Genomic DNA, 27289 nt, shown 5'->3' with positions numbered 1-27289 from the left:
AGTGGTATCTAGCTATAAATCAAACCCATTGTGCCTACAGAATTGTGCTGTATTTTTCTTTACCTATTATTTGTAGGCTACAAATAATTCATCCACACTAGTTTAGGTACCTTTGTGTGACTGACCTGCTAGTGTCAACTGTTAACATTGCAGTAGGTGCAAGTGTGTCCAAAAATTGGCAGTATTCAATTTATATTCCAAATGTTATAGCTGTAACTTCTATCAACTTTACCATTATTTAATAACATTTAACAATATTTTTCATTTGTTGTTTTAGTGGGTTTGCCTAGCCAGTTCCCATGCTGCCGCTGGACAAAGTGTGCCTAATAAAGTGGCAATCTCTATATTCCAAAAGTTGTTGTCTGGTTATAAATCAACTGTAGCACAACATTACAGGACAGTAGTTTAAATAACACACGGCTCAGTGTTTTCTAATACTTTTAGTGGCTGTGACTGGCCTAGTGCCCATATCACATATGGTGCAGGTGTGCCCAATAAAGTGTTAATCTCCATATTCCAAAAGCTGTTGTGTTATTACCATGTGCCATGGCTTCTGTGCTTTCTTGGGTGCCCATACACCCTCTTGCCAATTTGTGCTGCTGCTCCAACTTGTGAAAATAATACTTTGTCCCAAGGCTCCTTTGCTGAGGTGGATGTCCACCGACTCATTTCTATCACTGCTGCTGCTTCAATTTGTTACTTTTTCAGATAACAGTTTTATGCTGTGTCCTCCTGTCCATTATATTAGACCCACCCCTACACCTCGTTGTGACTTGTCATATTCCAGGATGTCCAGCAAGCCATTTGCTGCCCTGCATGTCCTGGAACTCCTCTAGTGTTCTGGGTACCCAGCTGCTCCTGTGGAAATGTTACCCTGTAGGAAATAACAAAATTCAGGCAAAACTGGTACTTGTTAAGTTACCTGAGGTGTCACAGAAGAAAGAAAATCCTGATGAATTATTGGGTCTATATATTTTTTTTCCCATGCACATCTTATGTATAGATTGTTCCAATACAGTTTTTTTTATCCATTAAAGCTACCAAAATGATTGTAAACAGTTGTGTAAAATTTGTGATACTGTTTGTTAATTATCACATTACTCTGCACCTTTCCTTGGTTTTAGGACGGCTATCATAATTTCTTCTACACAAATTTGCAGTATTGCAACTTTTAGAATTGAGTTGTTGTTTTTTTTAAAAAAATGTTTTATAAATGAAACTGGAAAATCAGAAAGTTCAATGACAGATACACGAGTAACATGGTCCTTTTAGAGCTATGCATTAAAATATATCAGTCACAATGTTTTTATAACTGTGCTTAAAAGATAAATTGAATTATATGTGCACTTAGTTCTGGTAGCAATAATCCCTTAATATTTCATTTATTTAAATCAGGAAGTCATACACTTAATTTCATTGATCACCAACAATTATGGTCTAATACTAAATTTAGTTGACCAATAATATAGCCTGGAATGCGATGCATGTAAAGCAGTGTCTCAGCAGTGATTCATTTTATAACTGGAACACTTTCCATAAGGATTCTGTGATTCATTGTGCCTTCTTTTTGCACTTGGAAACATTAGGCTTATCTCAGTTTTTCTTTATTATTAAAACAGTTTAATAGCTGGAAAATACGTTCTCAATCGAGGCCCTCCTGAAAATGTAATATGAAGTCGTGATCTCTTCCAGTACATTTATAGCATCCTCATAGCTGCCTATAACTATATATAGTAATGTTTGTGGAGGCGGATTTTTGTTGGGTTTCAAACACTGAAACTGTTCCCAGGAGTCATGAGGTCCCTGTCTATATACTACTATATTAACAGGCTGCCATTCTCATTACTTTCTTATTATTTTCTATGATGAATAGCTGTGATTACCTCTATTGGACATCCTGCAACTAACTGTGTTTGTTCAGTGGAAACTAATTTACTTCTTATGTTTTCAGTCTGGTGGCTGGTAATTTTAAGATTGCCAACTACTAATATGGGAAAAATCTTAAAACGATGATTCTGTTAATACTGGACCTAACGTCTGTATAGACAGGCTATATTTTATATATTAGATTTGTGGTACAGCTCAAATTATTGAAGTCCTTAGAACTCACTGATGTGTATATACCGCTAGAGTCTAGAATTAAAATGATGTAGGAGATTTAAAATTTAAAAAGGCATTAAAGGGACACTCACGTCAAAATAAAGTTTTCTGATTCAGAAAGAGTAGCATTTTAAGGCACTTTCCATTATTACATTTTTACAGTTTCTTTATATTCACACTTTCTGTGGAAAAATATCCTACTGAGGATATGCACAAGCTCACAGGGTATACGTATACTAGTCTGTGATTGGCTGATGTCTGTCACATGATACAGGGGCCTTGCAAATTGGATGAAAAATAAATTTGAAACAAAAAAAAACCTACTGCTATTTTGAAATTCAGAGTAAGTGCTATTGCATTGTCTTTTTATTGTGTACATGTTAATTATGTAATTCTACTGCATTGAGTGGTCCTTTAAATAAAAATCTGTTGCTTTTATGTTCAAAAATTGCAGGTTTAGGAAATTGTCAAATAGCAGGTTTAGGAAATTGGAAACACTGCTACCAAGTCTTATTAATTGTCTGCACCCGTTAATTTACAGACAGTGTAACTTTAAAAATCCACTTATTTTAATTTGATGTAATTTAAATTTTGTTTTTTTTTTGTTGTTGAAATTTTATTGAAATTCAAAGAAATGCAATGTAGAGATGCATAGATTTTTTTTATTAGAGGGGTAAGCAGTTGTGAACATTAGTGGGACTGAGGAAGTTGTAGACACACATAATTTCCACAAATAGTTTTCCCGGCTGCTTTTGCTTGTTTGTACTTTGCTCCTCCTGCTCAGTGATGTGTGGAGCAGTGGAGTCACTTACTGCTGTGCTGTCTCTCTAAATGGGAACCGGGAAATCATGAGGGGGATGCCTGGCACCTGACTGCATGACTGTCTGACACTGTCTCTAAAGTGAAGGAGCCACGTATGATGCCCACCAGACCGGTATGGTTACGGTACACTAAGTGTACACTGAAGAGGTAAGAGGGGAGGGCGGGCAGGGGTCTGGGGTGGGCAGAGTGCAGAGGTGATTGGCCATAAGAAACGGTAGGCACACTGTGCGGGGCAGTGCACTGACAGACTTGGAACAGAGTCAGAGAGCAGAATTTTCATAGTTTGCACGCCTAAACCTTTTCTTTACTAATTTATTTTGCACGGTTTCTGTGTGTTTGTCTGAGTGTTTTTGTGTGTGTGTCTGTGAGTGTTTGTATGTGTGTGTGTGTGACTGAGTGTTTGTGTGTGTGTGCCTGAGTGTTTTTGTGTGTGTGCCTGAGTGTTTTTGTGTGTGTGCCTGAGTGTTTCATGTGTCTGAGTGTTTGTGTGTGTGTGTGCCTGAGTGTTTTTGTGTGTGTGCCTGAGTGTTTCTGTGTGTCTGAGTGTTTTTGTGTGTGTGTTTCTGTGTGTGTGTCTGAGTGTTTCTGTGTGTGTGCCTGAATATTTCTGTGTGTGTGCCTGAGTGTTTTTGTGTGTGTGTCTGAGTGTTTTTGTGTGTGTGTGTCTAAGTGTTTGTGTGTGTCTGAGTGTTTGTGTGTGTGTGTGTCTAAGTGTTTGTGTGTGTCTGAGTGTTTTTGTGTGTGTGTCCGAGTGTTTTTGTGTGTGTGTTTTTGTGTGTGTCTCTGAGTGTGTTTCCGAGTGTTAGTGTGTGTCTCTGAGTGTTTGTATGTGTGTGTGCCTGTGTTTTTGTGTTTTTGTGTGTCTGCTTTCTGTTCATTAGAGAAGTTTGCCTTTTCTATAAAATTCTCTTCTTGCAGTAAAAAAAACACATTACTGGATGGGGGGGGGGTGACACCATAACTTACCGCACCGGGTGACACCAACCCTAGTGACGCCACTGGGTATCACAACAGATACCCCCTGTGGGCAATTTTAGAGGAATTTTATGAGGAAGCGCCACTAGGGGGCGCAAAACGCGTCAGACGATTTGTCCATGTTTGTACCGTTTTGTTGAATAAACCTCTCTTCTTTCAATTTCACTGCTGTGCTGCTGGACTTTTTCTACTATTGGTACTTACCTGCAGTTGGTTTGCTGCATTCCTGGTATTGCACCCTACCCCTGTGCATTGGCATCGTTGTTGCTGCTTCGGGTTCGTGGTGGTGTCTGACGTCATCAATGTGAGTCTTGGATTGTGTGCTGAGTTGCTTGCTGACTAGTGTGGTTGGAGCGGCTGCTCTAACTATTGCGATCACAACAGGCCAATTTTAGAGATTAAAAAGCTGCAAAATAATGTGCTGTGTTAGACCATTTAATTATTGTACTCTTATGTGTAAATTACTATGGGCTAGATTACAAGTGGAGCGCAAACAATTTCACAAGGGTTTTTGCAATCATTTGCGCTCCTTTTTAATTGAGTTGATATTAGCAGTTTACACTTGAATCCTTACTGGGATTTCAGAGCTGTGGTTAAAGGGACAGTCTAGTATAAATTAAACTTTAATTATTCAGATAGGACTTTTAATTTTAATTGACTTTCCAATTTACTTTTATCATCAAATTTGCTTTTTTCTCTTGGTATTCTTAGTTTAAACTAAACATAGATAGGCTCATATGCTAATTTCTAAGCCTTTGAGGGCTGCCTCATATCACATGCTTTTTAAATCTCTTTTCAACACAAAGAGACAGAAAGTACACATGGGCCATATAGATAACACTGTGTTGAGGCACAGGGGTTATTTAAGATTTAGCACAAAACAATGCTAAATTTAAGACAATAGATAATAAACAGTCACAGTCATGTGATCAGGGGGCTGGAAGAAGGCTCCTAGATACAAGGTAATCACAGAGGTAAAAGGTATATAAATATTACTGTGTTGGTTGTGCAAATCTGGGGAATGGGTAATAAAGGGATTATCTATCTTTTAAAACAAAAACAATTCTATGGTAGACTGTCCCTTTAACTTGTTTTCCAAAAATAAAAAGTGTCACAAAACACATCAAAAATACATTACAAAGTACAACTACACCCATAATAGCACTGACTAATAAAAATGATTCTCAAAAAATATTACACATAAATGTTATAAGGGCTCAGGTGTTAGAAAAAAAAAAGAAGCAGCAGAAGGGCTTTAACATAGAGATACATACATTATTATTTTTTATATTAAAGGGACATGAAACCCAAAAATTGTCTTTCATGATTCAGAGAATACAATTTTAAACAACTTTCCAGTTTACTTCTATTATTTAATTTGCTTCCTTCTCTTGTTATCATTTGCTGAAAGGTTTATCTAGGCAAGTTCATGAGCAGCAGAGAAACTAGGTTCTAGCAGTTGATTGGTGGCTGCATATAATTATATATATATTGAATGTGATTGGCTCACCCATGTGTTCAGTTAGAAACTAGTAGTGAATTGCTGCTCCTTCAACAAATGATACCAAGAGAATAAAGCAAATTAGATAATAGAAGTAAATTAGAAAGTTGTTTAAAATTGTATTCTCTATCTGAATCATGAAAGAAAAATTTTGGGTTTCATGTACCTTTAATATTATTATCAGTTATTTGTAGATCGCGAACAGGTTCCGCAGCGCTAAAGACATGGGTCTTTAATATGCAAGGTGACAGTTAGGATGACAAAGGGATAGAGGGCCCTGCCAAGAGTATCTCTGTTGTAAATCATCTCTCATGTAGGTGATCTGCAAAGCAGCTAGACTCATTGGTTTACATGCTAAGGGGGTTCAAGGGGATAACTAAAGGAGGAGAGGAACTAAGATAGGAAAATGAGTATATTATATGCATCCCTGAACAGTAGAGTCTTTAAGGAGCGCTTGAAAGTTTAAAAACTACATATACATATGTATTAATGTATTTATATGTGTATACTGTATATGTATTTACAGACATATATACACATATAATCAAATATATATGTATATAAAGCTAGTTAAGCCTTTTTTCTCACTCTTTTAAAGTATTTTAGGAGTTTATTATGAAAGCAACAGCTGCTAGAAGAATAAACAATAGCAAAAATATGGGGACTTTCCATGTGTCCTGGTAGCAATAACACACATTTTTTACATATATTAACAACAATTTATACCTCCAATATCACCAAAATGGAATTTTGAAAATATTTAGCATCACATTTAAGTTTGTGACGTGCTTCAATCAAGAAGCTGGTAAACTGAAATCACTGGTTGTAGAGAGTAGAGAAACTTTTGAGTGAGCCATAATAAATACAAGTTCAGATAAACTGTAGTTTTTAGCATAATACTAAATGCTAAATGCCTAGAGGAACAATCTGTTATCCACAAAATGTATGACAACCAGCAGGTGGTAGGTGGACATTAGATCCAATTCTCTACAGGCATTGTCAGTTACATACACATATCAGACCTCAGATAAGGTGTACAGCACTGTAATGTGTCAGCCCCATGTCCACAGGAAACCTCAGATCAGATAGTTGTTTCTGTGTTTTTATATATTGTACTATTTTGCTATCCTTGAACTAATTACATTTTCGCACATCGTCTGCCTTTTCCAGACACCTCATTGCCCCTAGCCAAAAGTATATCTGCTATTAGGTTAATGAATGTTATATAGGACAACTAGTTTTATATACTGTCTTTGGAACTCTTCTTTCTTAAAGGGACAGTCAACACCAAAATTGTAATTGTTTAAAAAGATAGATAACACCTTTAGTACCCATTCTCCAGCTTTACACAACCAACATTGATATAATAATATACTTTATAACATTCAAACCTCTTAATTTCTGCCTGTTTCTATGCCACTACAGACATCCCGTTATCACATGCTTTTTTTATTTGCTTTTCACAACAGGAGACTGCTAGTTCATGTGGGCCATATAGATAACATTGTGCTCACGCCTGTGAAGCTGTGTACAACACAGCACTTATTGGCTAAAATGCAAGTCAATATATAATAAATAAAAATTAATGTGATCAGCGGGCTTAGATACAAAGTTATCACAGAGGTAAAAAGTATATTAATATAACAGTGTTGGTTGTGCAAAACTGGGTAATGGGTAATAATTAGGGATTATCTATCTTTTTAAACAATAACAATTTTGGAGTTGACTGTCCCTTTAAAAGCTCTGGATGATAAGAGGCTGCTCTCAGGAAATGTTTCCCTATCTACCTCTATAAGCACGTTTTAAGGTATTACAAGCTCAGTTTTAAATCCAGATATTGTTAATGTTCTCGTGAACTTGCATCATTTTGCTCTGTAAGGAATAGCCTAGTAACACTATGGACAATTAAAAGGGGATCCATATCTGTATTATATTAAAATCTTTACGGTGAAAACGTTGCTAATGATCATTTGAGTTAAAAAAATATCTAAGACTGCAGTTCAAAGCTCTTCTCATAGGCTCTTAACTTGATTTCATCCTTTTTAGGTCTTTTCTCTTGGTTATGCTTCAGAGAGTGCCCCTTAGTCATGCTGCTTACATTTACTCCTATACGTTGTATAGCATGGGATTATTGATACAGGTGATTGTTATATGTTGATAAATGTTCACAGCCCTACGTATTTATGCTCACACACTAACAAATATATACTGTAACATTCAAACTTATAAACTGACAATTTCACATTCACCCTAGATAGAATTTTGTTCCAGGGAATCCTTGAGGTGACTCAAGTCTATACTGGAGAATAATTTGGGCTTCTGAGCCTAATAGTCCCCGTGTAACATCCCTGACCACAGCAATATATCTAGTACCTATAAAATAGTAATTTCATCACTCTCCTATTGCATCTAGGTTTTATGGTTTACATGTTGATATCATGTTTTAAGTGCTTTCTAGATGTGCATTTGGATATAGGTGAATTAAAACACTAATTTTGGTTTATTCTTTGCATCCGTTTAAAAAAAAGAAAAGGAATAGCATCTTTAATGAATAAACAAAGAAATGAATGATGTAACAAAAAAAATATTTCCTTTGCTATTACTATTAAAACTGTTAAAACTATATCTAGCAATTTCATTGTCCATTGATTGATTCCTAAAGCTTTTTAAGCTTTAAACTTTTTTTATGCTGCTGCTGATTTGTAGCAGTATCATTAGCTACTAGCTGCTGTTCTAATCCTCTGCTGTCCTGAAGAAATCCCCCTTAGGAAATAAGGGGCTAATGAATTTTCATTAACAAACTAACAATGTTGTCAAAATTCGGCCAAGCTGAGTGACCCCATGAATTAAAGGGACAGTTTACTCAAAAAATTTCTCCCCTTTAATTTGTTCCCAATGATCCACTTTACCTGCTGGAGTGTATTAAATTGTTTACAAGTAGCTCCTTTACCCTTATATTGGCATTTGAAATAGTTGATTTAGCATGTGGTATCCCCACCTATTCTGAAAGTTTGTGGCCGCGCGTACCAGCTATAGATAAGCTTTGTAAACACAGCCAGCAGAAGAAATTACACTCCCAGTCGGATATAGCAGAGATAAGGTAATACAATGTTGATTTTCCATTGTTCTCTCAAAGTACTGGTGATTGTTTTAAGGACAGATATAAGATAAAGAAGCAGGTATATATGCACAATGTGATACAGTAATGAGATCTGATTAAACCTACAAGCTCAACCCATTTTATTAGGTTGTGGCTTCAAAACAAAAAATCAGAGCTTTAATATACACAAATAAGCCTTAAAAGGCTAATTTTCAGACATTTTTTACTCTGCAGTTGGTAAAAAAAGCAATTGTAAAACATTAAGGGTAAAACTATTTTACAGTATACTGTCCCTTTAATCTTGGATAAAACTAATTTTTTTTCTTTTCCAATGATGAATGATTTGCCTGAAAATCTAGTAGAGATGTGCATTTGTTTTGTTAAAAAATGGATATTCGTTTTGTTTTTGTGAAATGAAAATCCAAATGAATGCACCAACGAAATTTAAAGGAAACGAAAAAATACTGACGAAATTTGTCAGTATTTATTAGTTTTCATTAAATTGTCTTTAAGGGGTTAAATACCTCTAGTGTGCTGGAGAGGCGCGCTTGCCCTGATCCTTCTTCAAAGAGCCCCGAGCTGTGATAATAGGAGGTTTAGCATGGCAGATCCATATCCTCAGTTAAACAAGAAGGTCCTGGGATCCACTAGAGCAGGGGTGGGTAACTATCGGCCTTCCAGATGTTATGGACTGCATCTCCCATGATGCTTTGCCAGCATTATGGCTGAAAGAGCATTATGGGAGATGTAGTCCATAACATCTGTAGGGCCGATAATTACCCACCCCTGCACTTAAAGGGACACAAAACCCAAATTTTTTCTTTCTTGATTTAGAAAGAGCATACAATTATAAACAACTTTCTAATTTACTTCTATTATCTATTTTGCTTCGTTCTCTTGATATTCTTTTCTAGCTGCTGATTGGTAGCTGCACTATTTCTTCATTAAAATATATCTAAAGAATGAAGCAAATTAGGTAATAGAAGTAAATTAGAATGTTGTTTAAAATTGTATTCTCTACCTTAATCATGAAAGAAAATGTTTGGGTATAGTGTCCCTTTAAGGTAAATATACTGCTACATGCAAACTTTTTCACCTGTAGCAAAGGAATATTTACATTTGTTTAACAAAAACTAATGTAAATGTTCCACGAATATTCAGTATTACTGAATAGTGCAGAAGAAGAATATGCGGGGAAACGTATTTCCCAGAATATTCATTTCTAAGGATTCTGACAAACCGGATTTTTTTGACACTGTGTAAGTCAAAATGCCTAGTGCTTTCCACAGTGTAGATCTTAAAAAAGCATTAATCCTTTTCTATTTGTTTTCTTGTTGTTCTCTGTTTTATAAATCACCACAGCACTTCAGATTTTATCAGGACACAATAAAATGCGGTCAAAAGAAGCACATTAAGCCATTATACTCATTATTCAGAGGCACAGAATAAAATAAATACGTTTATCACTCTTTACAACACAAATAAGCATTGTTGAGTTAGTGATAAATTATTCTGTTTTCCCTCTCAGATAAACATTTTGTAAGCACTGATTACATTTAGTCTAATGCAAAAAGCTTCCCAAGAAGGATACAATAACAATACACAGAAAGTTGTTTACTGGTAGCATTTTAGACTTTAATTCTTGATTATAAGAAAACTTTTTAGACATCATGATAAAATAAAATTATGCACTGTCAACAAAAAGAAAAATTGTTGTAGGAGTAAAATAAAAAAATTGAACATTTAGATTTGTCCTTGTAAGCAGATTGAAGACATCTGTATAAATTGGATATCATTTTTGTTAAAAAAAAAAAAAGTGGTTTGTTAAAGGGATATGATGCATTCAACTTAATATATCACTTCTGATATCATCATGTGCTGCTATAAAATGTTAAAATGTGTAAAAATACAAATGCTCTTTGAATACCTTAACCCCTTAGTGACCAGAGCACTTTTCCATTTGTTGACAGTTTGGGACCAGGGCTATGTTTACATTTCTGTCTTGTTGACAGTTTGGGACCAAGGCTATTTTTACATTTTTGCGATGTTTGTGTTTAGCTGTAATTTTCCTCTAATTCATTTAATGTACCCACACATATTATATACTGTTTTTCTTGCCATTAAATGGACTTTCTAATATACCATTATTTTCATCATATCTTATAATTTACTATAAAAAATGATAAAATATGATGAAAAAATGGAAAAAACACACTTTTTCTAACTTTGACCCCCAAAATCTGTTACAAATCTACAATCACCAAAAAATACCCATGCTAAATAGTTTCTAAATGTTTGTCATGAGTTTAGAAATACCCAATGTTTACATGTTCTTTCCTTTTATTGAAAGTTATAGGGCAATAAGTATAAGTAGCACTTTGCTATTTCCAAACCATTTAAAAAAAAAAAAAAAAAATAGCGATAGTTACATTGGAACACTGATATCTGTCAGGAATCCCTGAATAACCCTTTACATGTATATATATATATATATATATTTTTAGTAGACAACCCAAAGTATTGATCTAGGCCCATTTTAGTATATTTCATGCCACCATTTCACCGCCAAATGCGATCAAATAAAAAAAATTGTTCACTTTTTAACAAACTTTTTCACAATTTTAGGTTTCTCACTGAAATTATTTACAAACAGCTTGTGCAATTATGGCACAAATGGTTGTAAATGCTTCTCTGGTATCCCCTTTGTTAAGAAATAGAAGACATATATGGCTTTGGCATTGCTTTTTGCTAATTAGAAGGCAGCTAAATTCCGCTGTGCACCAAATGTGTATTATGCCCAGCAGTGAAGGGGTTAATTAGGGAGATTGTAGGGTTAATTTTAGCTTTAGTGTAGTAGACAACCCAAAGTATTGATCTAGGCCCATTTTGGTATATTTCATGCCACCATTTTACCGCCAAATGCGATAAAAAAAAAGGGTTTACTTTTTCACTAACTTTAGGTTTCTCACTGAAATTATTTACAAACAGCTTGTGCAATTATGGCACAAATTGTTGTAAATGCTTCTCTGGGATCCCCTTTGTTCAGAAATAGCAGAAAAATATGGCTTTGGCATTGCTTTTTGGTAATTAGAAGGCCGCTAAATGCTGCTGCTCACCACACATGCCCAGCAGTTAAGGGGTTAGTTAGGTAGCTTGTAGGGTTAATTTTAGCCTTAGTGTAGAAATAAGCCTCCCACCTGACACATCCCACCCCCTGATCCCTCCCTAACCCTCATCAAACAGCTCTTTACCCTCCCCTACCTCACAATTGTCACCGCCATCTTAAGTACTGACAGAAAGTCTGCCAGTACTAAAATAAAAGACTTTTTTATATATAGTTATTCTGCAGTGTTGGATCCCCCTTAGCCCTCAATCTCCCTGATTCCCCCCCCAAAAAGCTCTCTAACCCTACCCCCTCTACCTAGTTCCTGCCATATTGGGTACTGGCAGCTGTCTGCCAGTATCCAATTTGTTAAAAAAATATGCTTTTTTTACATAAATAAGTAAAATCCCCAATTTTCTGTAGTGTAGCTGCCCCCCCTCAATACCCTCCCTCCTCCCCCTCCCAGATCCCTTGCCCAACATTGGATTCCCCCGTCCCACTCCCTCCTTCTCATGCATTCAAATGCGTGCACTCCCGCCCCCCCGCCCCGCACACTCGGAGCAGACACTAAAAGGAAATAAACCACCGATGGGCAGCCCACCCGCCTCCCTGCTGCTGCTCCCACCCACCAACAATCGGCACCATCAATGGCCGATGCAGAGAGGGCCACAGAGTGGCCCTCTCTGCATCGGTGGGTAAAAAGAGTATTGCAGTAATGCCTCAATATCGAGGCATCACTGCAATACCCTGAAAGCATCTGGCAGTGATCACGATCGCTTCCAGCGCTTCAAACCCCAGAGGCACGTCCTTGGTCATTAACTGACACACAAATGAGGACGTGCCTAATGAGGACATGCCAAATGAGGACGTGCCTAATAAAGGGACACTGAATTCAAAATTAAACTTTTAGAATTCCAATAGAGTGTGTAGTTTTAAGAGGCTTTCCAACTTACTTTTATTATCAGATTGTGCCCAGTCTTTTTATATGGACACTTTCTGAGGCACTACTGAGTTCTGCAGGAGTTCACAGTGTATGAGTATATGAGTCTGTCATTGGCTGATGGATGTCACATAATACAGGGGGCCAGCAAATTTAAGTCAATTTTTAAACTGGTCAGAAAAAAAATCTAACAGTCTTTTTATTATACGCAGTATCTGTTTGTTATGCAGTTCTTGTCTTCTGTAGTCAATGGTACTTAGTTGATTAGAAAATACCCTATTGTGTTATAAACTAATGTTTAGTAAATATTTTCCCTGTTTGAAAAAGTAGTGGATGTTAACATAACATAACAATAAACATTAATCACTCAAGTTAATTAAATACAAATGTAAAGATCCAATAGAACTGGAATATCTTGAAGACATTGAGATATTTTTTTTAGACACTGGCAGGTTTATTTCAACTAGCTGTGCTCCAGTCCTAAAATAAAATAGAATATATTGTTTTACTATGTAATTAAACATTCTATATGACAATCTCAAAATGTTAAAGGGATATGAAAACCAAAAACCATTTCTTTTGTGATTCAGACAGAGCATACAATAAAAAAAAAATTCTTTCCAATTTACTTTTATTATGAAATTTGCTTTGTTCTTATGATATTCTTTGTTGAAGAGACACCTAGGTAGGTGTTCAGAGCACTACATAGCAGGATATAGTACTGCCATCTAGTGGTCTTGCAAATGGATAACATTCTGGTAAAACCGGTTCCATAGTGCTCCAGACACGTGCTTATGTCCCTGCTTTTCAACAAAAGACACCAAGAGAACTAAAAATATGAATCATGAAAGAAATTATGCCCCTAACTATAATTAAATTCCTTTTGATCTTGTGTCTTATAAAATAAGACAACTAAATGTGATTTTGTAAAAAGATACATTTACTTTATTCTGTGATTTCCTTGTATGATACCATATGGCATTATTATTTACTTAAAGGCCTTGAGGTATTAAACACAAATAGTTTATTTTCTTTGGACACATAATTTGCATGTTCAAACTGCTTTTTTTTTTTCAAACCTCCAAATGTTAATATTTATAAAACATCTCTCTCTTTCAGGCATTTCAGGGCTGGAGAATCATTGTGCATAATTTGATGCGGTTGCCATGATAAATAACACATTTTTTGAATTGCGTATACGAATGCTGCATGCTAACTATCGTCTAGTAGAAGAAGACACACGGAATAACGGGAATGGAACTTTTGACGACAGCTGCATCAGTTGAAAGTTGTTATTGTTTCACGTTTCACTTTGCAAACATTTTTAAGCTTTTTCTCATTAGTAATGTCTATTAGGGACCAATGAGAAAGATGCTTTTAGATAAAGTGCAAACTGTGCAAAACTTTTGCAAACTGCAAAAGTAAATTTAAATATAGCCAGCTTAATTTATTCCTATACAACAATGCCATACTGTACAATGCATTGCAGGTATATTTTTATGTAATAACTTTAAATGAAAAGCCTGAAACATTAAGATGAGTGAAAATACTTCAAATAGTTTATTTAAATGAAAAATACATTATAAACTATATACATTTTGTTATTAAATTAATGTAGCCACTTAAGTGTCATTGTCTGATGATATAAGGTCAGGGCAGTTTTATTTGTCCTTTGTTATTTTCCCAATAATTATATATATATATATATATATATATATATATATATATATATATATATATATATATATATATATATATATATATATATATATATATAATAACAACAAAATCTATACATTTTGCCACAGAGCTTTCATAGCTTGTAAAAATTCTAATAAAATTATTTAAAAAAAGGCTCCAGCACTGATCTCTGAGGAACTCTAAGATTTACTTCTTCTGCTCTTAATGTGCTGTACTAACCAGTCGTAAGGAAGGATTACAAAATAACAATTTAAATGATACAAAACAGGTACATATTAACATGTATTGCTATATTGTAGAGAGTTCTGTTAAGTACAAAGAAATGAAATATTATCAAAAACAACCGTAATAAGGGTAAAACTCGCTGGTCAAGTCCTGAGGCATTCTAGGTAAGCTGTAGAAAATAATATATGAGTCTACATTATAATTTTAACAAATATGTCATGACCATGAGGGAAGTTATACAGAATAAAGAGGAAAGAACAGGCAGGAAAATAAAGATGGGTGAAAAGCTGGAGGAGGGAAGATAGCGTAAAAGAGTATGAATTATGCCTACTAGGGGGAATCCCCATACTGTCTAATACTGTTAGTTATCTTGTCCTAGCACTGGGATAGGTATTAGTGGTGATTCAAGTGCCTTTTTTTCTGGAGTCTCAAAACAATTTGATATTGTAAAATATGTCTGTTATTCTTAAAGGGACATTGTACACTAGATTTTTCTTTGCATAAATGTTTTGTAGGTGATCCATTTATATAGCCCATCTGGTGGTGCTTATTGTAAAAATATAAAGTTTTACTTATTTTTAAAGGGACAGTCAAGTCCAAAAAAAAACTTTCATTTTTCAAATAGGGCATGTAATTTTAAACAACTTTCCAATTTACTTTTATCAACAATTTTGCTTTGTTCTCTTGGTATTCTAGTTGAAAGCAAACCTAGGGAGGCACATATGATAATTTCTAAGCCCTTGAAGGCCGCCTCTATTTTATTTACTTTTCACAGCAGGGGAGAGCAAGCTCATTTAGGCCATATAGGTAGCATTGTGATCACGTCCGTGGCTAGTGGCAGACACTGCACTAATTGGCTAAAATGCAACTATATGCAAAATAACTAAAAGTCATGTGATTAGGGGCGGTCAGAAGATGCTTAGATATAAGTTAGTTACAGAAGTAAAAAGTGTATTAATATAACAGTGTTAGTTTCGCAAAAAACTGGGGAATGGGTAATAAAGGGATTTTCTATCTTATTAAACAACAAAAATTCTGGTGTTGACTGTCCCTTTAAATAACATAATAACTCCTAACCAAGTCCCAAAGTTTTAGATGTATTCTGATTTATACAGACTTCAGATTGCTTCTGTTTGTATCATGGGTCTTTTCATATGCAGAGGAAGGGTCTGCTTTCAGCCCCTTTCAGTGGGTGTCCCAAACTAACCTCATCAACAGTACTAGATTGGGAGCTTCTAAGTAAGTTTTTAAATGGTTTTATACTGCATTTTTATATCAGTATCTGTGTACATTATTCTTTATAGTAATGTGTATTACATTAAGTTAAATGAAAATTGATGTATACTGTCCCTTTAAAGTGTTCATATTCATCCAGTGCTCCATGTGTTCTATCCACATGTTAATAGTGGGAACCGACTGTGACTTTCACAATCTAGCTATCAGGGATCTCGTAGAGTTTAGAGCTATTTGAACCCGTTTAAGATGAAGTTTGCAAGGGAACTTGGGTAATAAGTTTAATAGTGCTAAAGTAAGATCAAGTTGCACCTTTATATTGGGACCCAGTAGGATATTAAAGTAAGTTTCTATGGAGGAACAGAAGGACTTCAATTTGGGATATACCCACCGAGTATTGAGAAGGGACCCTTTCATTTCACATCCCCTCTAGCACATATCTGATAAATTAGGGAAAATACTTCTAATTCATATTTCAATGCTTTTTCTGTGAGTTACCAACACAAGTTATAATTTGTTTTGTTTTTTTAAGAAGAACACACACTTTTGAAAAATAGCTTTAGCTTGCATAAACACAGAATATGAGAAACGCTACCATATGATATGCACATTCAGCATACTTTCACTTGTTTATATGCTGCCACAGCAATTTTAAACAACTTTTCAATTTACTTTTATCATCAAATTTGCTTTGTTCCCTTGGTATTCTTTTTTGAAAGCTAAACCTAGGTAAGCTCAAACTGATTGTAAAACCGTTGAAGGACGCCTCTTTACCTAAGCATTTTTATGTAAAGTATATTATAAATAAAAAGGTATTTTGTGGGCATAACATTTTTTATTTTGTTTTTCCCAATTACCATCATTTATATAGCACTGATGACATCATCAAGCAGTATTGTTCAGTTATTTGGGCTGTAGATCTTTTTCATTCACTACATGGAAGGACACCTAAAATCTGACCCCTTAGAGCCCTCAAGACCTATTCATCTAATTTACTTAAAGGGAGAGTACACTGTAAAATTGTTTTATATTAATGTATTTTCAATGACTTGTTATACCAGCTGCAGAGTATAAAATGTATGATAAATTGCATATTTTGGTTTATTTGTGTATATGAAGTAGCTGGTTTTGTGCTTTTAAACCACAGCCTTTTAAAATGGATTAAGCTTCAGATAATATCATATCTCATTATGATATCACTTTGTGTACACACACTTGTATCTTATATATGTCTGGAAAACCAAAGCTCAAGACATAGAGAGAACAATGGAAATTATCATTTTATTACTTTACTATCCTGTACCCCACTGTGAGTTTAATTTCTTCTGCTGGCTGTGTTTACTTAGGCTATTCAATAGCTGAGACTCCAGTATCAAAACTTTCAATATAGGTTGGGAAACCACAAGCTAAATCAGCTATTTCAAAGGCCAAAATAGGGGTAAAGGAGCTACTTGTAAACAATTTAATACACTCTAGCAGGTAAAATGGATCATTGGGAACAATTTAAAAGGGAGAATTTTTTTTGGTGAACTGTCCCTTTAAAGGACCAGTCTAGTCATAACTAAACTTTAATGATGCCAATAGAACATGCAATTTTAAACAACTTTCCACCTTACTTTTATCATCAAATGTGCTTTGTTCTCTCTCAGTATTCTTTGTTGAAAGCTAAATCTAGATATGTTCATATGCTAATTTCGAAGTCCTTGAAGACCACCTCTTATCTCAATGCATTTTGACCGGTTTCCACAGCTAGAGGGATTTAGTTCATGTGTGCCATATAGATAACATTGTGCTCACGCCTGTGGAGTTACCTATGATTCAGCACTGATTGGCTAAAATTCAGGTCTGTCAAAAGAACTGAAATAAGGAGGCAGTCTGCAGAGGCTTAGATACAAGGTAATTACAGAGGTAAAAAGTGTATTAATATAACAGTGTTGGTTATGCAAAACTGAGAAATGGGTAATGAGGGATTATTTATCTTTTTAAACAATAAAAATTCTGTAGTAGACTGTCCCTTTAATCAAGACAGTTGTAATGCAAATGTCATTCTATTAGTGTTAAATTTAAATCCCCAGACATTTATGAAATCTACAAGGAAAATGCATTTGACATGTGCCTGTGTGTGTTATTTCACACAATCCCCAAACTAAAAATAAATTAATTAATTCATGAAAAACATAATTTATGTAAGAACTTACCTGATAAATTCATTTCTTTCATATTGGCAAGAGTCCATGAGCTAGTGACATATGGGATATACAATCCTACCAGGAGGGGTAAAGTTTCCCAAACCTCAAAATGCCTATAAATACACCCCTCACCACACCCACAATTCAGTTTAACGAATAGCCAAGCAATGGGGTGATAAAGAAAGGAGTAGAAAGCATCAACAAAGGAAATTTGGAAATAATTGTGCTTTATACAAAAAATCATAACCACCATAAAAAGGGTGGGCCTCATGGACTCTTGCCAATATGAAAGAAATGAATTTATCAGGTAAGTTCTTACATAAATTATGTTTTCTTTCATGTAATTGGCAAGAGTCCATGAGCTAGTGACATATGGGATATGAATACCCAAGATGTGGATCTCTACTCAAGAGTCACTAGAGAGGGAGGGAATAAAATAAAAACAGCCATAATCTGCTGAAAAAAATTAATCCACAACCCAAAAATATAAGTTTATTTCATTTGAAAGAAAAAACTTAAATCAAAAGCAGAAGACTCAAATTGAAACAACTGCCTGAAGAACTTTTCTACTAAAAACTGCTTCCGAAGATGCAAATAGATCAAAACGGTAGAATTTAGTAAATGTATGATAAGAGGACCAAGTTGCTGCTTTGCAAATCTGATCAACTGAAGCTTCATTCTTAAAAGCCCACAAAGTGGAGACTGATCTAGTAGAATGAGCTGTAATTCTCTGAGGTGGGGCCTGACCCGACTCAAAATAAGCTTGATGAATCAAAAGTGTCAACCAAGAAGCCAAGGAAATAGCAGAAGCCTTCTTACCTTTCCTAGGACCAGAAAATAAAACAAATAGACTGGAAGTCTTCCTGAAATCTTTAGTAGCTTCCACATAATATTTCACAACTCTTACCACATCCGAAGAATGTAAAGATCTTTCCAAATAATTCTTAGGAATAGGACACAAGGAAGGGACAACACTTTCTCTACTAATGTTGTTAGAATTCACAACCTTAGGTAAAAATTGAAAAGAAGTCCACAAAACTGCCTTATCCTGATGAAAAATCAGAAAAGGAGACTCACAAGAAAAAGCAGATAACTCAGAAACTCTTCTAGCAGAAGAGATGGCCAAAAGGAACAACACTTTTCCAAGAAAGTAGTTTAATGTCCAAAGAATGCATAGATTCAAATGGAAGAACCTGTAAAGCCGTCAGAACCAAATTAAGACTCGAAGGAGGAGAAATTGATTTAATAACAGGCTTAATAAGAACTAAAGCCTGTACAAAACAGTGTATATCAGGAAGTATAGCAATCTTTCTGTGAAATAAAACAGAAAGAGCGGAGATTTGTCCTTTCAAGGAACTTGCAGACAAACCCGTATCCAAACCGTCCTGAAGAAACTGTAAAATTCTAGGAATTCTAAAAGAATGCAGGAAGAATTTATGAGAAGAACACCATGAAATGTAAGTCTTCCAAACTCTATAATAAATCTTTTTAGAAACAGATTTACGAGCTTGTAACATAGTATTAATCACTGAGTCAGAGAAACCTCTATGACTTAGTACTAAGCGTTCAATTTCCATACCTTCAAATTTAATGATTTGAGATCCTGATGGAAAAACGGACCTTGAGATAGTAGGTCTGGCCGAACGGAAGTGGCCAAGGCGGGCAACTGGACATCCAAACCAGATCCGTATACCAAAACCTGTGTGGCCATGCTGGAGCCACCAGCAACACAAATGATTGTTCCATGATGATTTTGGAGATCACTCTTGGAAGGAGAACTAGAGGCGGGAAAATGTAAGCAGGATGATAACACCAAGGAAGTGTCAGCACATCCACTGCTTCCGCCTGAACATCCCTGGACCTGGACAGGTATCTGGGAAGTTTCTTGTTTAGATGAGAGGCCATGAGATCTATCTCTGGAAGACCCCACAACTGAACAATCTGAGAAAACACATCTGGATGGAGAGACCACTCCCCTGGATGTAAAGTCTGGTGGCTGATATCCTCCCAATTGTCTACACCTGGAATATGCACCGCAGAGATTAGACAAGAGCTGGATTCCACCCAAACAAGTATCCAAGATACTTCTTTCATAACTTGGGGACTGTGAGTCCCACCCTGATGATTGACATATGTCATTGTTGTGATATTGTCTGTCTGAAAACAAATGAACGGTTTTCTCTTAGCAGAGGCCAAAACTGAAGAGCTCTGAGAATTGCATGGAGTTCTACAATATTTATTGGTAATCTCGCCTCTTGAGATTTCCAAATCCCTTGTGCTCTCAGAGATCCTCAAACAGCTCCCCAACCTGAAAGACTCGCATCTGTTGTCATCACAGTCCAGGTTGGCCGAACAAAAGAAGCCCCTTGAACTAAATGATGGTGATCAATCCACCATGTCAGAGAGTGTCGTACATTGATTCAGCATACAAAGCTGTAGAGGTCTCATGTGAAAACGAGCAAAGGGGATCTCGTCCGATGCTGCAGTCATGAGACCAAAAACTTCCATGCATTTGCCACTGAAGGGAATGACTGAGACTGAAGGTGCCGGCATGCTGCAACCAATTAAAAACGTCTCTTGCCTGTTAGAGACAGAGTCATGGACACTGAATCTATCTGGAAGCCTAAAAAGGTGACCCTTGTCTGAGGAATTAAGAAACTTTTGGTAAATTGATCCTCCAACCATGTTTCCAAAGAAACAACACTAGTTGATTCATGTGAGATTCTGCAGTACGCAAAGACTGAGCTAGTACCAAGATATCGTCCAAATAAGGAAACATCGCAATACCCTGTTCTCTGATTACAGAGAGTAGGGCACCCAGAACCTTTGAAAGATTATTGGTGCTGTTGCTAGGCCAAATGGAAGAGCAACAAATTGGTAATGCTTGTTTAGAAAAGAGAATCTCAGAAACTGATAATGTTCTGGATGAATCGGAATATGAAGGTATGCATACTGCAAGTCTATTATGGACATATAATGTCCTTGCTGAACAAAAGGCAGAATAGTCCTTATAGTCACCATCTTGAAAGTTGGTACTCTTACATAACGATTCAAAATTTTCAGATCCAGAACTGGTCTGAATACATTTTTCTTCTTTGGTACAATGAATAGATTTGAATTAAACCCCAAACCTTGTTCCTGAGGAGGAACTGGCATAATTACCCCTGAAGACTCCAGGTCTGAAACACACTTCAGGAAAGCCTGAGCTTTTACTGGATTTGCTGGGATACGTGAGAGATCTTCTCACAGGAGGTCTTACTCTGAATCCTATTTGATACCCTTGAGAGACAATGCTCTCTTGAAAAACCTTAATCTGCCCCCTACCAGCTGAGCTGGAATGAGGGCCGCACCTTCATGCGGACTTAGGGGCTGACTTTGGTTTCCTAAATGGCTTGGATTTATTCCAATTGAGGAAGGCTTCCAATTGGAAGCAGACTCCTTGGGGGGAGGAACGAAAACAGTTAGAAGCCTTAGATTTACCCTTAGGTTATTAATCCTGAGGCAGGAAAACTCCCTTTCCCCAGTGATAGTTGAAATATAGAATCCAACTGATAACCAAATAAAATATTACATTGGAAAGAAAGAGATAGTAATCTAGATTTAGATGTCATATCAGCATTCAAAGACATGGATCTAACATCAATTTTGATAATATCAAAAATTGCATCACAAATAAAATGATTAGCATATTGCAATAGGCTAATAATGCTAGATAAGTCAGAATCCAATTCCTATTGCGCTAAATTCTCCAACCAGAAGGTTGATGCAGCGGCAACATCAGCCAAAGAAATTGCAGGTCTGAGAAGATGACCTCAATATAAATAGGCCTTCCTTAGATAAGATTCAAGCTTCCTATCTAAAGGATCCTTAAAGGAAGTGCTATCTTCCATAGGAATAGTGTTACGTTTAGCAAGAGTAGAAATAGCCCCATCAACTTTGGGGATTTTTTTCCAAAACTCTATAGATTTTTCTGGTAAAGGATACAATTTTTTAAACCTTGAAGAAGGAATAAAAGAAGTACCTGGCTTATTCCATTCCCTAGAAATCATATCAGAAATAGCCTCAGGAATAGGAAAAAAACCCTGGAGAAACCACAGGAGGTTTAAAAACAGCATTTAAACGTTTATTAGACTGAACATCAATAGGACTGGTTACCTCAATATCCAAAATAATTAACACTTCTTTAAATAAAGAACGCATATACTCTATTTTAAATAAATAAGTAGATTTGTCAGTGTCAATGTCTGAGGAAGGATCTTCTGTGTCAGATAGATCCTCATCAGAAGAGGATAAATTACGTTGTTGGTCATTTGAAATTTCATCAACTAAATAAGAAGTTTTAAAAGACCTTTTACGTTTATTAGAAGGTGAAAATGCAGACACAGCCTTCAAAATAGAATCAGAAACAAATTCTTTAAAATTTACATGTATATCATGCACATTAGAAGTTGAAGGAACTACAACTGGCAATGTACTATTACTGATAGATACACCTTCTGCATGTAAAAGTTTATCATGACAACTATTACAAATGACATTCGGCTTAATAATTTCAACAATTTTACAACAAATACACTTAGCTTTGGTAGGACCGATGTCAGGCAGCAATGTTACACCAGAAACTTCTGAGGCAGGATCAGATAGAGACATCTTACAAAATGTAAGAGAAAAAACAACATATAAAGCAAAATTATCTATTTCCTTATATGACAGTTTCAGGAATGGGAAAAAAAGCAAATAGCATAGGCCTCTGATAGAGAAAAAATCAAGAGGCAAACATCAATGGGGTATTGAAATAATGAAAACGTTTGGCGCCAAGTATGACGCACAACGTAACGTAAACTTTTTGGCGCCAAAAAATAACCGGAAATGACACACTCGCGTCACTAATGACGCAACCGTGTGAAAGGTCTCGACGTCAAGTATGACGCCGGAAATGACGAAGTTGCGTCATAGACGTATTTTTCCGCGCCAAGAATGACGCAATAAAGTTTAGCATTTGACGCACCCGCGGGCCTAATGCTGCCCGCAATTTGCAAGAAGTAGTGAATTGAAAAAAGACTAAACCCCAGGTAAGAAAAAAATTTCTTTAAAAGATGTTTATATTACCCAAATATGAAACTGACAGTCTGCAGAAGGAAATACATGAACCTGACTCATGGCAAATATAAGTACAATACATATATTTAGAACTTTATATAAATGCATAAAGTGCCAAACCATAGCTGAGGTGTCTTAAGTAATAAAAAACATACTTACCAAAAGACACCAATCCACATATAGCAGATAGCCAAACCAGTACAGAAACAGTTATCAGTAATGGTAATGGTAAATTGATAGTATGTCGTCGATCTGAAAAGGGAGGTAGGAGATGAATCTCTACGACCGATAACAGAGATCCCATGAAACAGACCCCCGTTAGGGAAATCATCATTTTCAATAAGTGATACTCCCTTCACGTCCCTCTGACATTCGCTGTACTCTGAGAGGAATCGGGCTTCAACAATGCTGAGAAGCGCATGTCAGCGTAGAAATCTTAGCTCAAACTTACTTCACCACCTCCATAGGAGGCAAATTTTGTAAAAATTAATTGTGGGTGTGGTGAGGGGTGTATTTATAGGCATTTTGAGGTTTGGGAAACTTTGCCCCTCCTGGTAGGATTGTATATCCCATATGTCACTAGCTCATGGACTCTTGCCAATTACATGAAAGAAAAGGAGTTTTTAAAAGTATATTTTAGCCTGACAAAGCCTGACATGTGGCTGAAACGTTGACTGATTGTTTAGAATAACTCTTCAATAAAGCTTGAACTGTTTTAATTATAAGTCATGTGAGTGCCCATCTCTACAAGATTACTATATATCATGAAAAATTGTTGGCTTGCACCCAGGTGATCTATGGATTACTAAAGATGGAGTGCTGGGTGACCAAGCTCTCTCTCTCTTTATATATATATATATATATATATATATTTACAAGAAAGATCAGCACTCACCAATGTAACAACCACTCGAATGCACGGCCAAGATAAATGTAGACAAAAGTAGAAGCATAGAGACAAGACCTGGTGTTGATCCCTGTAGTCCCACGCCACAAAAGCCAGCACACGAGATTTAAGCAACACACCTTCCTTTAATACAAAGCATAACGTTTCAGCTCCCACTGGAGCCTTGTTCACATGCAATAATTCATCACGATAGATCAGGCATATTACAACATACACAAGAAAAACCCTTATATACCCCCACCCACCAATCGGAAAGCCACATAAAAAACCGCCAAATACAAAGCTAATTGATACAGCTGTGTGTCAAGCGTGTCAAACCTGGACCGCAAGCCAAAATGCGTGTCCATGGTAACCTGCTCGTGGGTATAATGCTACTGCGCATGCGCGCTTGACGGAATAGTGCGCGCGTACGCAGTGACGACATGGCGTCAGAACTGGTTGTCATGGTAACCCCAAGCAACATATGCTAGAACAGCGGAACAACACGCTACTAAAGAGAAATAATGTATACACGTCAACGCATTCATGTATGGGCACCAGGGCAACACAGCGCATTACACACCTCATTAGACTAAAGATCTAATATTGATCGATGCCATAAACATATGTTAATAGACATATGCCTAGTAAATGACAAGAACAGGTCAGAATAACTATAGGATACACAAAAAAAATGTGAATTACATCCGATTGGACAGTGAAATTAACTTATTTATATCAATTTTAAAACATGTTGTTTTACTAATTGCTAGCCACTTATATGGTTATGAGTATCAGATCTGTTACCTAAATGGGCTATGTCATGCCACTAGTATATTCCAATTAGGAATTAAAAGTAATTTAGATCATTCATATATTTATCAAAAGCACATAGTGACTAACAAGAGAAAAACTAAAATATATATACAAAATTTTGCAGCGTGTATCTAGGGTATGGTAGGAACATCAATAATGAGATGAGAAGAGACCCACAGTCATTTATAGACGCAACTATAGTCAATGGACATATTTAAGCCACGAGGTGCTATAGTGTCAAGTCGGTAGATCCACCGTGATTCCATTTTTAGTAGAGCCTTGGCTCGATCTCCCCCACGTCTATTTTTCGGTACGTGGTCAATTAGAATGGTCCTCAATGAAGAGATAGAATGTCCAGCTTGTGCACAGTGGCGTGCCACCGGTTGGTCAGAGGTGCCTTTTTCCAAAGCCAATCGAATGGCTGTCTTATGGTTGGCCAACCTCTCTCTAAATGATGTGATTGTTTTGCCCACATAATACAGTGAACATGGGCAAATGATCACATAGATAACATAATCCGAAGTGCAAGTGAGCCGATGACGTATCTGGAAGGTTTGATTTGTGTGTGGGTGATGAAACTTATTTCCAATGATCATTCCATTACAAGTGATGCAATTTCCACATCTATAACATCCCTTCTTCTTAGGGGGTAACCAAGTTTGACTTTGGTAACTAGTAATGGGATCAGTCTTCATCAGTATATCACGAAGATTGCGCGCCCTCTTATACACCAATCTTGGCGGCGGTGTTACTCCAAATGGTAATGTGGTGTCAGTTGACACAATCGGCCAGTGTTGCTTAATTATGTCTTGTACTCTACGTGAAGCTGGGGTGTACGTAGTAATGAAATTCATCCGTTGTTCGACCGGCTTGAGTGGTTTTGTTAGCAATGATTGTTGGCTGAGTGCTAATGCTTTATCACCTTGTTCTTTAATCAGCGATTCAGGATAGCCTCTGTCGATAAATTTTTGTGCCATTGCTTCTAGTTGAGCCTTCTTGTGGGTCTCCTCGGTGTTATTGCGTACAACACGCAGGAGTTGAGATGAGCTTTCACTTCTTAACAAGGGTTTATCATTTATCCCTACTCCAAAAACTGATTTACTTGATATCCGTGTTGATCTGCACCGTTTTCAACGGCAACTAAAACTCAAAGAGTTTTTTAAAAATAGTGTTGAGTATGAACCTAAACCATTTAAAGTTAGGAGCTCTTTTGAACCTCCTATTACTCACCCAACGATTAAAACATTCACACGTATGGTCAACACGGACATCAGTGCGAGTCAATCTCATTTGAACAATACATATGATAATCTCACCACAATGGAAAGAAGTGCTTTAAAAACTCTAACTGACGATAGCACCATTGTGATTAGACAAGCCGACAAGGGCGGTGCCATTGTGGTATTAGATTATCATATGTATAGATGTGAAGCACTCAGACAATTAGAAGATGGTATAACCTACCGAAAGTTGACATTTAATCCTACCACCAAATTTAAAGAACAGGTTGACAAACTCTTGTGTATGTCTTTGGATGCAGGGTTTATTGATGAGAACACCTTTGGTTATCTAACGGTTGCGAACCCTATTAGTCCTATTTTGTATTTATTGCCCAAAATACACAAGAGTATGGTTAACCCACCAGGTCGTCCAATAGTATCGGCGAGGGGCTCGCTTCTCCAGCCTCTCGCTGAATACATTGATCACTTCCTGCAACCTGTTGTCCAATCGACTGATTCCTACCTGAGGGACTCTTCTGAACTTATACATCTTCTATCCCAGATGAATGATATACAGGTGGGTGACATTTTAGTCACATTGGATGTTGTGAATTTATACACCATTATCCCTCATTCACATGGGATGGAGATGGTCAGGAGAATCCTATCAGGTAATTCTTACTACTGTGGCCCACCAGTGGAGTTCTTGTTGGAGCTTTTGGAGCTCTGCTTAGCAAAAAACTACTTCCGATTTGAGAACACCTTTTATTTGCAAGTACTTGGAACAGCCATGGGGTCTAACATGGCCCCTTCCTATGCAAATATATATATGTCGATGTATGAACGGGAGCATATCTTTTTTGCTGAGCGGGGCTCCATCAGGTTCTTCAAGCGCTACATTGATGATGTTTTCATGATATGGAGGGGTGACAAAGAGTCTTTAACCTCTTGGTTTAATAATCTTAATAGTCTTGATTCTACTGTACGGTTCAAGATGGACTGTAATGACAATGGTATCCATTTTTTGGACCTTGAGATCTATACGAAGGATACACCATCTGGCATTAGACTCTTCACAACACTATATAACAAACCTACTGACAAAAACTCAACTTTACACTATAATAGTTTTCATCCATCCTTTCAAAAAAAGGGGGTAAGCTCATCTCAACTCCTGCGTGTTGTACGCAATAACACCGAGGAGACCCACAAGAAGGCTCAACTAGAAGCAATGGCACAAAAATTTATCGACAGAGGCTATCCTGAATCGCTGATTAAAGAACAAGGTGATAAAGCATTAGCACTCAGCCAACAATCATTGCTAACAAAACCACTCAAGCCGGTCGAACAACGGATGAATTTCATTACTACGTACACC

General features: G+C 36.4%; 1 long non-coding RNA gene across 1 annotated transcript in view; it reads right to left on the bottom strand.

The window, feature by feature from the left end:
• Window positions 1–454: 454 nt before the first annotated feature.
• Window positions 455–27289, bottom strand: part of LOC128651686 (uncharacterized) — a 69774-nt gene continuing 42939 nt past the window's right edge. Inside the window, exons 2-3 of the long non-coding RNA XR_008401162.1 lie at window positions 4102–4303; window positions 455–874 (exon numbers count right to left, since the gene is read on the bottom strand). This is a non-coding gene — a long non-coding RNA (uncharacterized LOC128651686). The remainder of the gene's footprint in view (window positions 875–4101; window positions 4304–27289) is intronic.

Source organism: Bombina bombina, chromosome 3, assembly GCF_027579735.1.
Source record: "Bombina bombina isolate aBomBom1 chromosome 3, aBomBom1.pri, whole genome shotgun sequence".
Classification (NCBI taxonomy): domain Eukaryota; kingdom Metazoa; phylum Chordata; class Amphibia; order Anura; family Bombinatoridae; genus Bombina; species Bombina bombina.
This window is presented reverse-complemented; position numbering and strand designations above follow the sequence as displayed.